Below are 12,644 nucleotides of genomic sequence, written 5' to 3'. Positions count from 1 at the left end.
TATCTGATTGGCTGAGGGCACCAAAAGGCCCTTGTGTTTAGTTGGTGGCCAAAGCAACTGCTAAAGGCAAGAAGGAAGTTCTGTCCTTGCCAGTTAAGGAAGAGGATAAAGTGAGTGCCAATTCAACAATGCAGCAACGAAAAATACTGATGTCAAAAGACCAAAAATACATAAACCCTCATCTTTACCAGCACTGTTTGGATTTAGGAGTTAACTGTAAAGGAATACCGCACAGAGGGACATGGTGCCACTAAACATACTTTCAAACACATTGCAGTGGTGCATCATGCAAAGAAAATGACTTTGAATCCAGGCATCCTAAAACCTACTCGAACAGTGCCAAAGGGGCGCCTTCTAAAATATGAACACCTAAAGCAGGCAAGGAAAAGTTTGGCGTTTAAGTAAAAACTCCATCAGTCATCTCTAAAGTAACATCAGTAGAGGCAGCTTCAGGAAATTGTACTGAATGATTCAATCACTAAGAGAATCACCCAAAGAGGCAGAACTCTTGAAAATGCCTTTCTTCAGTGCCACTCAGTCTTCCCAGTTGGCATCGGACACTATGGGATATACCCAAGCTTCATACACACTAACTCGCACTCTCCGCCATGGTAGAGGTCACCACCTACAACAGTGGGAACAAGAGAAAGCGTATATATAGTGTTGAGGATGTCAAAGATTTAAACCAATGACACTGAAAGGATATGTACTATTGATAACCCTGTCGTGGCAGAAGCAAGTTCTCTCTCACACATATGTTAGCCTGCTTACACAAAAAGAGATGAAATGGAGAAAGAGAAAGAAGATACACCCATGTGTAGGAAAGGAATCTCCACTTATACATCAACAGGGTTACAAGGTTCTCTTTTTGTGGATCAGTCAGATGAGTTTTTCTTTCACAAACATAGTACTTCATAAGTGCTCGCCTCTTAAGTCGAAGAGCCCCAAGAATACCCGATGGCGCGCCCTACTGACATGAAACCCCCACTGTCACATTACCCTGCTGAAGACCAAACAACTTGCATGTTTTGCTTTAATGGGCGCAGAACGTTTTAATATTAATGTGCAGCAGGACACTCAAGGGATTTTATGGAGGAATTTGAATAGCCCTATATCACGATTAGTAAAGATGCAACTTAATGCCTTCTTGGTCACCAGCTTCTAATAAGACAGTTAACACAGGGATAAAAAGATACTTACTACCCATCCTTCTCTGACTTACAATTCATCAACACATATTTGATCACTCATTGTATGATAACTACTGCTGCTCACAAAACACTGCTGCCTTCTCTTCTCCACCATTGATTCCCCGTTGGTAAAGAAAGCAAGACTGCTCTTTATGGGCAAAAAGTTGGTGTATACAGGGCATACAATCAGAGAGGTAGGAATACCATGTTGGCCAACAAAACAGTGTATGTAAGATGTATATTCTAAAACTGCAAAGATCATCGTACGATCTTGCAGCCATGATACCTTTGCTAGGCTAACTCCATATTTCTGTCTTCTAGCTTTCAGGACCACATGAGTCTCTTCCTCAGTTGGTCTTTCTCTGCAAGTCCCCAAAATTACTACAGGAGAAGGAAAGAGATCCATGTGCTCTTGAAAACTAGCATACAAAAATATGAAGTTAGCCTAAGGAAGTATCATTGCTGCAAGAAGCCCAGTTCTTTGCCATTTAAAAAAAATGGACCTACAATTGTCACACAGTGTGCGACTAGCAGATGCAACAGCCTGCATGAGCAGGTACATCTGCTCTCTTTTGGCTGCCGTGCTAGACCGGCTTATGGATGTACCAGAGAGGATCAGTTTGAAGCAAATGCCATCGTTGGGGATGCTCAGTTAGCCGCTAACACATTAACTAAGAGTCGTCTTGATGCTGCTGAAACAGCAGAGTGTGCCAAGCAGCCAATACCTAGTTTTTAAAACTATGCAGGTTGCAGGATTTAAGCTGAAGCTCATGCACTGTTGGTAAACTAACGAAAAAAGCTTAGTTTATGAGATTAATTAAAGCCTTGAAAAGGCACCCTGGCAATTTCCTGGCTGTGAGTTCTTTTGTATGGTATGATATGGCATTTATAACGTTCCTATACGCAAGTGTTTCAAATCGCGACGAGGCAAGGGAGGGTGAACCGAGGGAAGACAGAGGCAACAATCTTACTATGCCAGGTGGCATTGAGATCGCGCAAGTGCAGGCGAGGAGGGAAGGGGAAAAGTGCGGGGGGAAAGGGGAAATGCAGTGCTTGGGATAAACAGTAAAATAAATAAAGCGATAAATAAAAAGTGCCGCCAGCTAGTGGCAAGGGTAAGTGCAGACATCGGGTGTCAAGTGCTGGAGGGATACAGATCATTCCCCGAGTGCAAGGGTTGCCAGGGGGGCAGTGCAGGTGTGTAACTGGTGGGGTGGGGCCTTGGGCCCGAGATCAGAGGGTAGCCAGGTAACCAGTGCAGTTTCAGTTTCAGCCGGGAGATCAGCAGGGGAGAGAAGGAAAGAAAGCAGAAGCAAAGAGGAAGGTCTTGAGGTGCTTCTGGAACCAGAGATGTTTCTCCTCAAGTTTCAGAGCAGCAGGGAGGCTGTTCCAGAGGGAGGCCCCAGCAGAAGAAAGAGATCTACCACCAACTTGTTGCTTGGAGAAGCAACTGACCCTGAGGGAGTTGGAGGCGGATGAGCGAAGAGATCGAGAAGGAAGATATTTAGGAAGAGAGAGTTGAAGGTATTGAGGCCCGAGAAGGCTTTGTGGACAATGCAGAGGGCTTGGAACTTAATCCTCATCGACACTGGGAGCCAGTGCAGAGATTTCAGTCTTGGAGAGATACGATCCGTGGGCTTGAGGCCAAGGACAAGTCTCAGTGTCCTCTTTTGGATGAGTTGCAGAGTGCGGAGAGCAGAGGGCCATCCTCTTACAAGAGGATGTTTCAGATCACAAATGCTGCAATTCATCCAGCTGCCTTCTCTAGCTAGGCAGTCCACACATAGTTCATCCCCACAAGCGCAACAGTCCAACCTTTCTCCCAAGGAAAGTACAATGTTGCAGAGGTCTTGGGTGCGGCACCCCAACCAGGAATACATCCAAACCTAAATGGTTACTTCCCATACTCAACTTCGATCCCATGCTACTCCAGTAGACAATCACATAAATAACTTCACCCATGCATGTGAGACGATCATGAAAGTCGAGAGGGTGTTAGATACTGTTAAACCACTATAGAATTTCAAGAACCACTCGGCAAAGTACCATAAACAGCTGCACCAAACCAGAACATCAGATGATATTAATGGAAGACGTGACCACTACAAAACAGGGCCATTGAGGAGGTCCCTTTTCCCAAAAGAAATACAGTAATAAATTGTATTTACTTCGTGGGCTCTAAAAAGGACAGTCACATGAGACTATGCCTCGACCTATGGCCAACGAACAGGTTTAGAAAATCACAGTGCTTTCAGATGTTAACACTGCAGAAAGTCATACCTCTGCTAAAGAAGACAGACTGCAGGGCAACTTTCAACCCGAGAGATGGATGCTTTCAAAATTCTATGTTTCGAGCAACCAAAAGTTCCTTTGTTTCAAGTTTGGCAAAAAACACTATCAGTTCAAAGTTCTTCCTTTTTGCATAACTTCAGCACCTCAAATGTTGAAGGTGATGATTGGCAGTAGTTGCCACATTTCTACGCAGTCATGGCATACCAGTCTTCCTCTATCTGGACAATTGGCTGATGGCAGGAAGACGTGCAGAGCATTGCTTCAAGAAAACACACCATGCAATGTACCTTTCTTCATTAGTTAGGGTTCTCTGTAAGTAAATGCACCAAAGTTGAGGCTAGGCTGACGCAAAGATTTTTTTAAGGGATGAATTAAATCGAGCAGACACATTTATTTATTTATTTGCATTTGTATAGCGCACTTGCAGACCGGAGGCATTGAGGCGCTGTTACAGGCATTTTGTAAGAAATTTGTATTCATAGGTTAAATGGTGACCCAAGGGTCTCTTTGTTACAGGTACAAACTACATGGCAAAGAAGTGTGATCGGTGTTACACAAAAGTGATCAGTTACACAAAGATAATTAATACAATTTATACAGTGGGGTCATCTTACATAGTGATCATTAACAGTATATTTTCAAACAAATAGCTTGGTTTTGATTGCTTTTTGGAATGCTTGGTGGGACTAGATCATTCTCGGGTGGGTGGGGAGTGCATTCCAATGGGTGGCTGCCAATGTAGGAAAACTGGAGCCTCCAGCGCGGACTTTTTCGCGTCCTGGGTGTGAGAATCATGTTGGAGTATCCCTTCCTCAGAGTTCTAATCGCGGTGTGCTTTGTGATTCTTTGAGCCAGGTACAGGGGTGCAAGTTCATGGAGGCATTTATGTGTGAGTGCAAGGGTTTTGAAGACAATTCTCTCTTTGACATGGAGCCAGTGAGCCTGCCTTCTCACTTCAGAGATGGGGTCTTTTCTTGAGGTTCCTGTGGCCCCCCTAAGGGCGTTGTTTTGAACCAGTTGGAGTTTGGCCAGATTTGTGCACAAAGTCCCTGCGAAGAGGGCGTTATAATAATCAAGCCTAGATCCAATAATTGCCCTGGCAATGGTGAGGCAGTTCTGGCGTGATAAGAAGGGTCTGGCTGCGTTAAGGACTTTTGAATAGTAGGCTGAAGAGGAGGCGATGGCATTAACCGGTCTATCCATTAGCCGATCCTTCAAAGGAAAGTGTCCACGTTTACCAAGCATGTTTGCCCATTTCTCATCTGTCATAGCTATGACAGTAGGATGGGTGGTGAAACTGGTAGGCATGATGGTGTCCTGTATTTTCCTGGTGTCACAGGCAAATCATCATAGGAGACTGTTGGAATGGCTCACTTTGCAGTGGTCACAAGCAACAGGAGACTGGGAGGATCTGGTGGTAACAACTCACAGGTCATAAGGGCTCTGCAATGAAAGGGCACAAACAAGTTAGGGGTACAACTGTTTGTGATTCTGCTTGGTGCAGGTGACCATTACAACAGATAACTGCCTCCAAGGATAGGAAGCACACCCGGATATCCCTGAGTCTATCTCAACCAAAATGTAGGCATGCAAGCACAAGTTAACTCGCTTGGGTCATCCACAGCCTATTAAATTCGGCTGTTAGTGCAGATTCACCACATTCAGCTAAACAAAAAGCTGCGAGCAAGTTGCTAGGGCCATTGTTGGCTCCAAGATCGATTATTGCAGCAGTCTCCTAGTTGGGATCACGAAGGGTGACTGCGCTAGACTCCAAATGACCTGAAACAGTGCAGTTAGGGCAGTGACAGGGATTATATATTTTTTTATCACATATCGGAGGCAAAACAAAAGCTCCATTGGCTCCCTATAGAAGCAAGAATAGAATTTTGCCTGCTGATAACTACTTTTAAATGCTTGAATCGACTTCATCATCAATATCTTGCGGCAACTTTAACTTGGAAACCTGTTCTGAAATCCCTCTGATCAAATAATATGAATCTGCTGGTGGTGTCTAGATTCAAGCTTACCTTGGTAAGCAAAGCTGCCTTCTATGTAGCAGCTTCTAAAGCATGGAATCACATCCCACCAGACCTGAGGGAAATCAAAACTCTGAATGAGTATAAAAAGAAATTGAAGACTCATTTATTCAGATAAGCTCACACCATTGTTATTGATGATTTTTTGTTGACCCCGTGGATGTCTGTTTTATTGTACGTTACCCTTCTTAACATCTTATAGCGCCCGTATGCCTCCGGCCATTGGCTACACGATTATAAATACATGTAAAAGTGAACAAGTGAACCACATCTGCATACCAATGGGTTAGAACTCAAGGCAATGCAAAACGAGTTATTGAGCTTCCAAGCACAAATCTAGAGTTTTCTCTTCAAGACAACACAACAGCATTGTTTTATAAAAAAAAAACAAAGGGAAGTCACATTCCCTGACACTATCCAAGACAGTGTAACAGATGTGTCACTGGTGCATCCACAGGAACATATGGCTACAAGCACAGAATGCTCCAAAGGCCGACAGTTCTTTTGCAGATAGCCTCAGCAGAAGTGTCCGACAAGAATGTGAGCTAAAAACAAAAGCATTTAAACCTAATGTTGCCACATGGGGGCTCCAGATATTATTCTATTTGTTACAAGTATAAATGCCAAATACCACAGTTTGACCTCCATGTACCCAGAAGAATTATCCCTAGGCAATGCCCTATTGATATTTGCTTATGCATAAAAAAAACCAAACCACCCGACACCTCAAATCCACAAAATAGTTCACACGTACAACACAAGAATATCATGCAAATCCTGATGGTTTCAAAATGAGTGTTATATGTCCCCATTGACTGCACATGGCTGTAGAGCATGTGGTGAACTGGCCTACAGAGAACTGTACATTTCCTGACAGGCCTCTACATCATTGGCCTATTTATTATGGGCTCCCTATCTTAGTCGCCACACCTCCCTCCTCCTCTCCTCATCGTCCATGTCATTTTGAAGCAAGGAACTTGATATAAAGTTTCCGGAATGTTAATCCTCACTGTTAACAAAAGTATTGTCAGTTTGTTTTCATATTTAACTTTAACTAGCTTTCACTCTTCATGTATGGATAAATGTGCTTTAAATTCATTATTTGGACTCATCTTTCCAAATTTCTTTGCATGGACAACCCTGTACTCCAACTTTATTAAGAGGGTTTTGGCTTGCTTTCTACGTTCTCCTTCAGGATGCAGTATGGGGCCACTTTGTAAACCATGGCCAAAGCCACTTTTGGTTCCCAATCTACCCCTGAGTAGAGCCACTGTTTAGGCTACTCCTAGTACATGCAATGGTAACACAGCAGATAAATCATCCACATCCTCACACGCGTAAATGACCAGTTTTGCTTCTTGGGTCATAAAGTTTGGACTCTTAAAACTCCCTCCAATGTCCCTGGTCATCCTCGGGGAATGACGCAAACCAAAATCTTGCTTGTGCTCATTGTCTTAATTTACAAGTGGAGACATTTCCACATTGGGTGTGGAACACATACACTGAATACTGTGGATTACACACCTGCTATTGTTGCATACTTACTAGACTCGGATGTAGTTTTCAGTTCGGTTGAAGCACATCTTTCAGCCCTTGTGGCATTCAATACATCTCAACATAAGGTTTCATGGTGGAATGTACCAGTCATTTACTCCTTCATGAAAGGAGTTGAGTATACAACTCCAATTGTTCAGCTTGCTCCAACCTGGGAGTTAAACACAGTCTTGTAGTTTAATGCTTTCTCCATTTGAACAGATTCATAGGAGTTCCCTAAAAGATCTCATATGCAACGTAAGTTGCTATCATATCCATAAGAAGATTAAATGCATATTAGGTTATGTCAGTGCATAAATGCACAAGGACAAAGTGGTTTTTAGAACGCATCCCAAGATTGTCACCTAAATTCATATGCCAATTGCATGTAAACCAGCCCCTTGAATTACCGGCATTTTTGAAAAAGACAGATTCTCAGCAAGAAATATCTTTATAGAGAAGAAACACTCTAAATGAACCGAGCAAAAAAATGTCTAAGATTAGTTCGTTTTTTCTTTGTCACTAGTCCAGTAAATGCATCTAGCATTGCTAGATATATTGTTTGTTGCATTCAGGAGTTTTAAAAACTTGTTAAAAAAATGCTCCTAGCAATCCCCAGGGGCTCTCTATACAAGCAATAGAGGAGCTATGCTTTCATTCCTGACCAATGTTCTGCTATACCCCATTTGCAATGTGGCAATGTGGAGTTTGCTGCTCACTTACGCACCACTATTGAATAAATACACCACAGCAGATTTATAAGTTGGTCAAGAAATGGTTCATCATTTTTCAGCTGTGCCTTCTGCTTGCCCACCACAATACACAAATGCTGCTCGCTAGTCCATGCAACACATGTGAGTCTAAGCAGATTCACACGCACCAGAACACAGACTTTCTGGTGCGTAGAGTTGCATATGCCCACTCATCCTGTTAGTGCAGACAAACACAATACACCCTGCAGGTAACACAACCTTTTTCTAACGGACTACTTCCTCCCACGGATTCCTTATCTTTGATATCCATCTCCCAGCGCAGCTGCTCTTCAAAAACCTTTATGCCACCAGGGGGCACAGTGCAGCTCTGCATCAGCTCCTCCCTACGCCCCTTTGCACTGGACATCACATCAGGGCTAGTATATATAGCACTGCTGCGCCCCCTGAGATCAGTTCCTTTTTCCCCATGCACTTGGCTCCCTTTAGGAACACCACTGTTGAAACGTTTTTGATTTTCTCAAATTCTTCACTTCCGTTCTTAGTTATTCAATTCGATCACAAATCTGACGAAGTTCTCATGTTTCAAACCTTGCCTGGATTGCCAGCGTCAAATGTTTGTACCTGATCCACAGTCTTGGTGAAGGCACATCACGCAGGACAACAGAGCGTTGTGCCAATCGATGCACCTGAAGGAGCTTTAAGAACCAGCAGCAAAACCTTTTACCTTCCTCCACAAAGAGGAAGGTGATAAGCGGACCCAATAGGTCGCTGGGCATAGACTGCAGCACCGATAAATTATCCCCAGTCTTGAAGGACAAGAAGAAGAAATGCTGTAAGAGGTCAAGATCTCCTGGTGGTGAGGCATCACTCTTTGACGTCGTAAAGAGGAGCCACCACTCTGAGGACACTCTGGAGGAAGCTGCTCCGCGGGTACCTTTTCCCAACCAATCCTCCACCCCAGAGGAATGAGAGACTTTCAGGAAGAAGATGCTTGACATCTTCGGCACTGGTAGCTGCGGCCAAGGCGACGACTCCCACAGTGCTCGAATGAGCCAGCATGGAATCTGCATGTAGACGCAACAAGGGCATGTCCAAGGGTCAAAATGTTCCATCTCTGGATGTCAGTCTTCTGACCCGGGTCCCTCTCTCAGGGTGTCGTCCAATGCTGGCAAGGCCAGCATTGCGAGGGATTTCCTTCCTCTCACCAGGAGAGTATACATGTCCCATTTCAAGAACATTAAGGATGAAGAGGAAGACCTAGTACCTTTTGGGTGCCACCCTACAGAAGTCAGACTTTCCGGAGGAGTTTTATAGGTAACAAGGAGACTTTGCGGACCGTGTGGTTAACTTACTGGAGGCAAGCGGCCTGAACACCTCGCCAGAGGTTGACAAAGCTCCCTGCTGCAACCCCCCAGCTTTCCGGTGTCTGAAGGTGAATCTAGTGTACACCTTTAGGGCTGTCTGCCCCTTCATGTCCTGAAAGTGCAGTACGAATTCACTGACATCCTAGACAAGTGTCCAAAGAAGGAGAGGCTATTGCCTTTCAATAAGTCAGTAGAGGGGCCAGTACTAGAACTAGGGGACCCCAGCTTAGTTCCTCACAGTGGACAGTAACGTGGAAAAGAAAGCACTTCCTGGCTCCCTCGGACCCATCTTCCTTTCTGCCCATGCTTCACCAGAAAGGGTTGTGGTCCAGGCCGCTACGGAGAACCTTAAGCCCACTTATTTCCCATCTTTGCCCCCTTACAGGGAGAGCAAGAGACTGGACCCATTGGGAAGTAAGATTGTTTGTTTGTATTTTTGAGCCTTGGTCTAAAATGTATAAACACCTCATGTGTTCTAACCATGTTCTCGTTTGGCTGCCTGTGGTCAGTCAAGACGGAGGAATCCAAGCACATCCCTGAAGAGGAGATGCATGATGGCAAGAAAATCTGCGGACAAATAATGCAGTCTGGTCTAGATACTGCACACTGTATTGCGAGAATGACGGCCGCACGCACATTCTTGCATAGATTCTCTTGGCTTAGGACTTCTGGTTCTGCTACAGTTGTCCAAGTGAAACTTCTGGGTATGCCCTTCTTCGGCACCAAGGCCGATGAGTCTTTGCAGAAGTTTCAGCCCTCAAAGGCTACCACTATGTAATGGGAGTGTCAGTCCAGCAACAGCAGCCGGTTATTCCAGCAAGCAGGGGTGGGGGTGTTCACCCCTTCATCACTTATGCACAAAGAGGTAGAGGCGAAGCCCCATCTGTCAGGCAAGGGCAGCATTGCTCCTACAGGGGTAAGGGCTGCGTGTGACCAGAGGTGGCGCTTCCATCCCCACTCTGGCCTCCGCAGCACCAGGCATGAAGCCACTCTGAATTGGACTTCTGCTATTAACCCCCTAAAGGGTGCAAGATATCCCTGTCTGGGGTAGAACGAAAAGTAAGTTACCACCTCTGATACCTGGGCCTTACATGTCATACAGCAGGGATACTGCCTCCCTTTTGCCCGTTGCCCCCCAGACTATATGCCCCCTTGCCACCAATCCTTACCTCCAGAACCTTTCCTGCTGGCAGGGGTCGGTACTCAACTTATTTTATTTGTATTGTTTAAAGTGCAGCCCTAGCGCGAGAACAGTGGAGTGCTGTACAGAGGGCTCCAGTTCACATCGGCGGAGACGCTGAATTCTCACTCATCGGAAGCGTTTAATTTAGTTGAGCCCACGTTATTTATATATCTGGAAGACTAATCAATTACCGTCTGGGCTGATTTACAAGGATAATAAGAATTACCAGCCTCTGATGACGAGCATTTCAGCTCGAAACACGTGTCAGGCTGCTTTATGAATTTTCCAAAGGCTGTTCAAGATTTCTTCAATTAAACTTTATGCCAATTTTAGCTGAATTTTGTCTTTGTGCGCAGATAGCAGTCAACAACCCCCTGTCTCACTGTACAGAGTGTGGTTAGCCAGCATTTGTGTTGCCATCTTTTAACTGCAGCTCAGTACTTTGAGGTCTGTGCATCGGTATGTGTGTCCATTGGATTTAGTTCTTGGTCCGGTGTTTTCTGGTGTCAAACAAGGATGGAGATCTGAGGCCCATCCTGGATCTGCGGCTCCTGAATTAGTACTTGCGCAAGGACAAGTTCAAGATGCTCATCTTGGCCCAGATCCTGCAGACCCTGGACGTGAACAACTGGCTAGTCTCTCCAAATGCTTACTTCAACATGGCTATTCACAAGCAGCACAGGAAGTACCTGAGATTCAGGCTAGGAGACTGTTATTTCCAGTTTCAAGTCCTACCTTTCGGACTTTCATCAGCACCTAGAGTTTTCAAGCTGCTATCAGCAATGGCGGCTCCCCTCAGAAGGGACCTTTTTCCTGTCTGGATTTATTCATAGCATTTATGTATATATGACTGATTGCACACCAGACTAGAGTTGACACACCTGTATTGGATGTGTAGCCTCTTGCACAGTTTCGTCTTCTCCCTGAACTTCAACAAGTCTCAGATTTTGCTGTTGTGGTCCCTCTGATTTAATGGTGCGGTCTTGGACGCTCGCTTGGGCAAGGGGTTCCTGTCTGTGGACAAAGGGGCGAACATCTTAAAGATGATCCTGCTTTTCCAACCACAGGCAAGTTCCATCCTCCGCTTTTCTGCACTTATGGCCTTCTGCATCCTTGTGGTTCCAGATGCCAGGCTGGACAAGAGGCTGCAGTTTCAGGGACATATATCAGACCTTCTACTGGTCTCAGATTGTTTGTCCAGATGTGTGCGTGAAAGGCTGGGGCGCTCTGCTCCAAGACCTTACAGTGAGCGGAATGTAGCTTCTTCAGAGGGCTGGGAGCACATCAATCTGCTGGAACTGAGGGTGATCAGGGTGGCCGTGGTTGTTTTCCTCCCATCTGTGAAGGGCAAGACGGTGTTGGTCCTGATGGACAACAATGTAGCCAATTATTACCTCAACAAGGTGCAAGGGTTGCAGAGAAACAATGTAATTGTGGTTCTGGGCTCTGGAGAGGAGTGTGTTATTGACTGTGGACCACCTGGCCAGCAAGGATAACGTACTGGCAGATGCTCTGAACAGACAGTCTGTAACCTTCCTCTGGCAGAGATTTTCTCCTGTTTGGGTACTCCTCCAGTGGATCTCTTCACTTCCAGTGTGAACAGAAAGTGCAAGTGGTTCTGCTCCAGCGAGTTCCATCATCGGGGATCTCTGGGGGACACATTAACAGTCAAGTGCGACTATGACCTGCTCTATGCATTCCCGCTGATCACTGTCCTGTTGCTGGTTCTAGGGAAACTGTGCCTCTTCGAGCCATGATGATCTTGATTGCTCTGGACCGGGCCCGGAGAAAGTGGTACTAAGAGTTGCTGGACATTGCTACCTGCCCCTCTGGCACCGTCCATAGAGATTGACCTCCTTTCTCACTGGGATGGGGGTGGGGCGGCTCTTTCACTTGAATCTCTGCAGCCTGTACCTTCATGCCTGGCTGCTGAAAGGCTGAGGTATAAGGAGTGGAATCTGTTGGAGGATGTGCTGTATATACCCCAAAACAGGATTTTTAAACACTGACACAAAAACAGCTTTGCATAAATGTGAAAAATGTACCCCTGCTAACATAAAAATGTCAGAGAAAAAGACATTTAAAGAAAAAAATGATTATCATATAGTTTATTACGAACGATTGCTCAGGAATTCCTTCCTTAAACAACCTAAAACATAACCTGAAAGAAGAGTATGAGAGAAGAAAGGGGAAAGGGACATATAAACACGACTGCCCAGAGGCGGGGGAAAAGAGTGAAAAACCAAAAGTCCACAGAACAGAAATTTAGAATGCCAACACGCACATCTAACATATTAAATCTAGGTGCTGCAGCACTTTTCTTCCTTAAAGTT

This window comes from Ambystoma mexicanum, chromosome 9, assembly GCF_040938575.1.
Source record: "Ambystoma mexicanum isolate Mex_15411 chromosome 9, UKY_AmexF1_1, whole genome shotgun sequence".
Classification (NCBI taxonomy): domain Eukaryota; kingdom Metazoa; phylum Chordata; class Amphibia; order Caudata; family Ambystomatidae; genus Ambystoma; species Ambystoma mexicanum.
The sequence above is the reverse complement of the archived record's forward strand: the minus strand, read 5'-3'. Positions refer to the sequence as shown.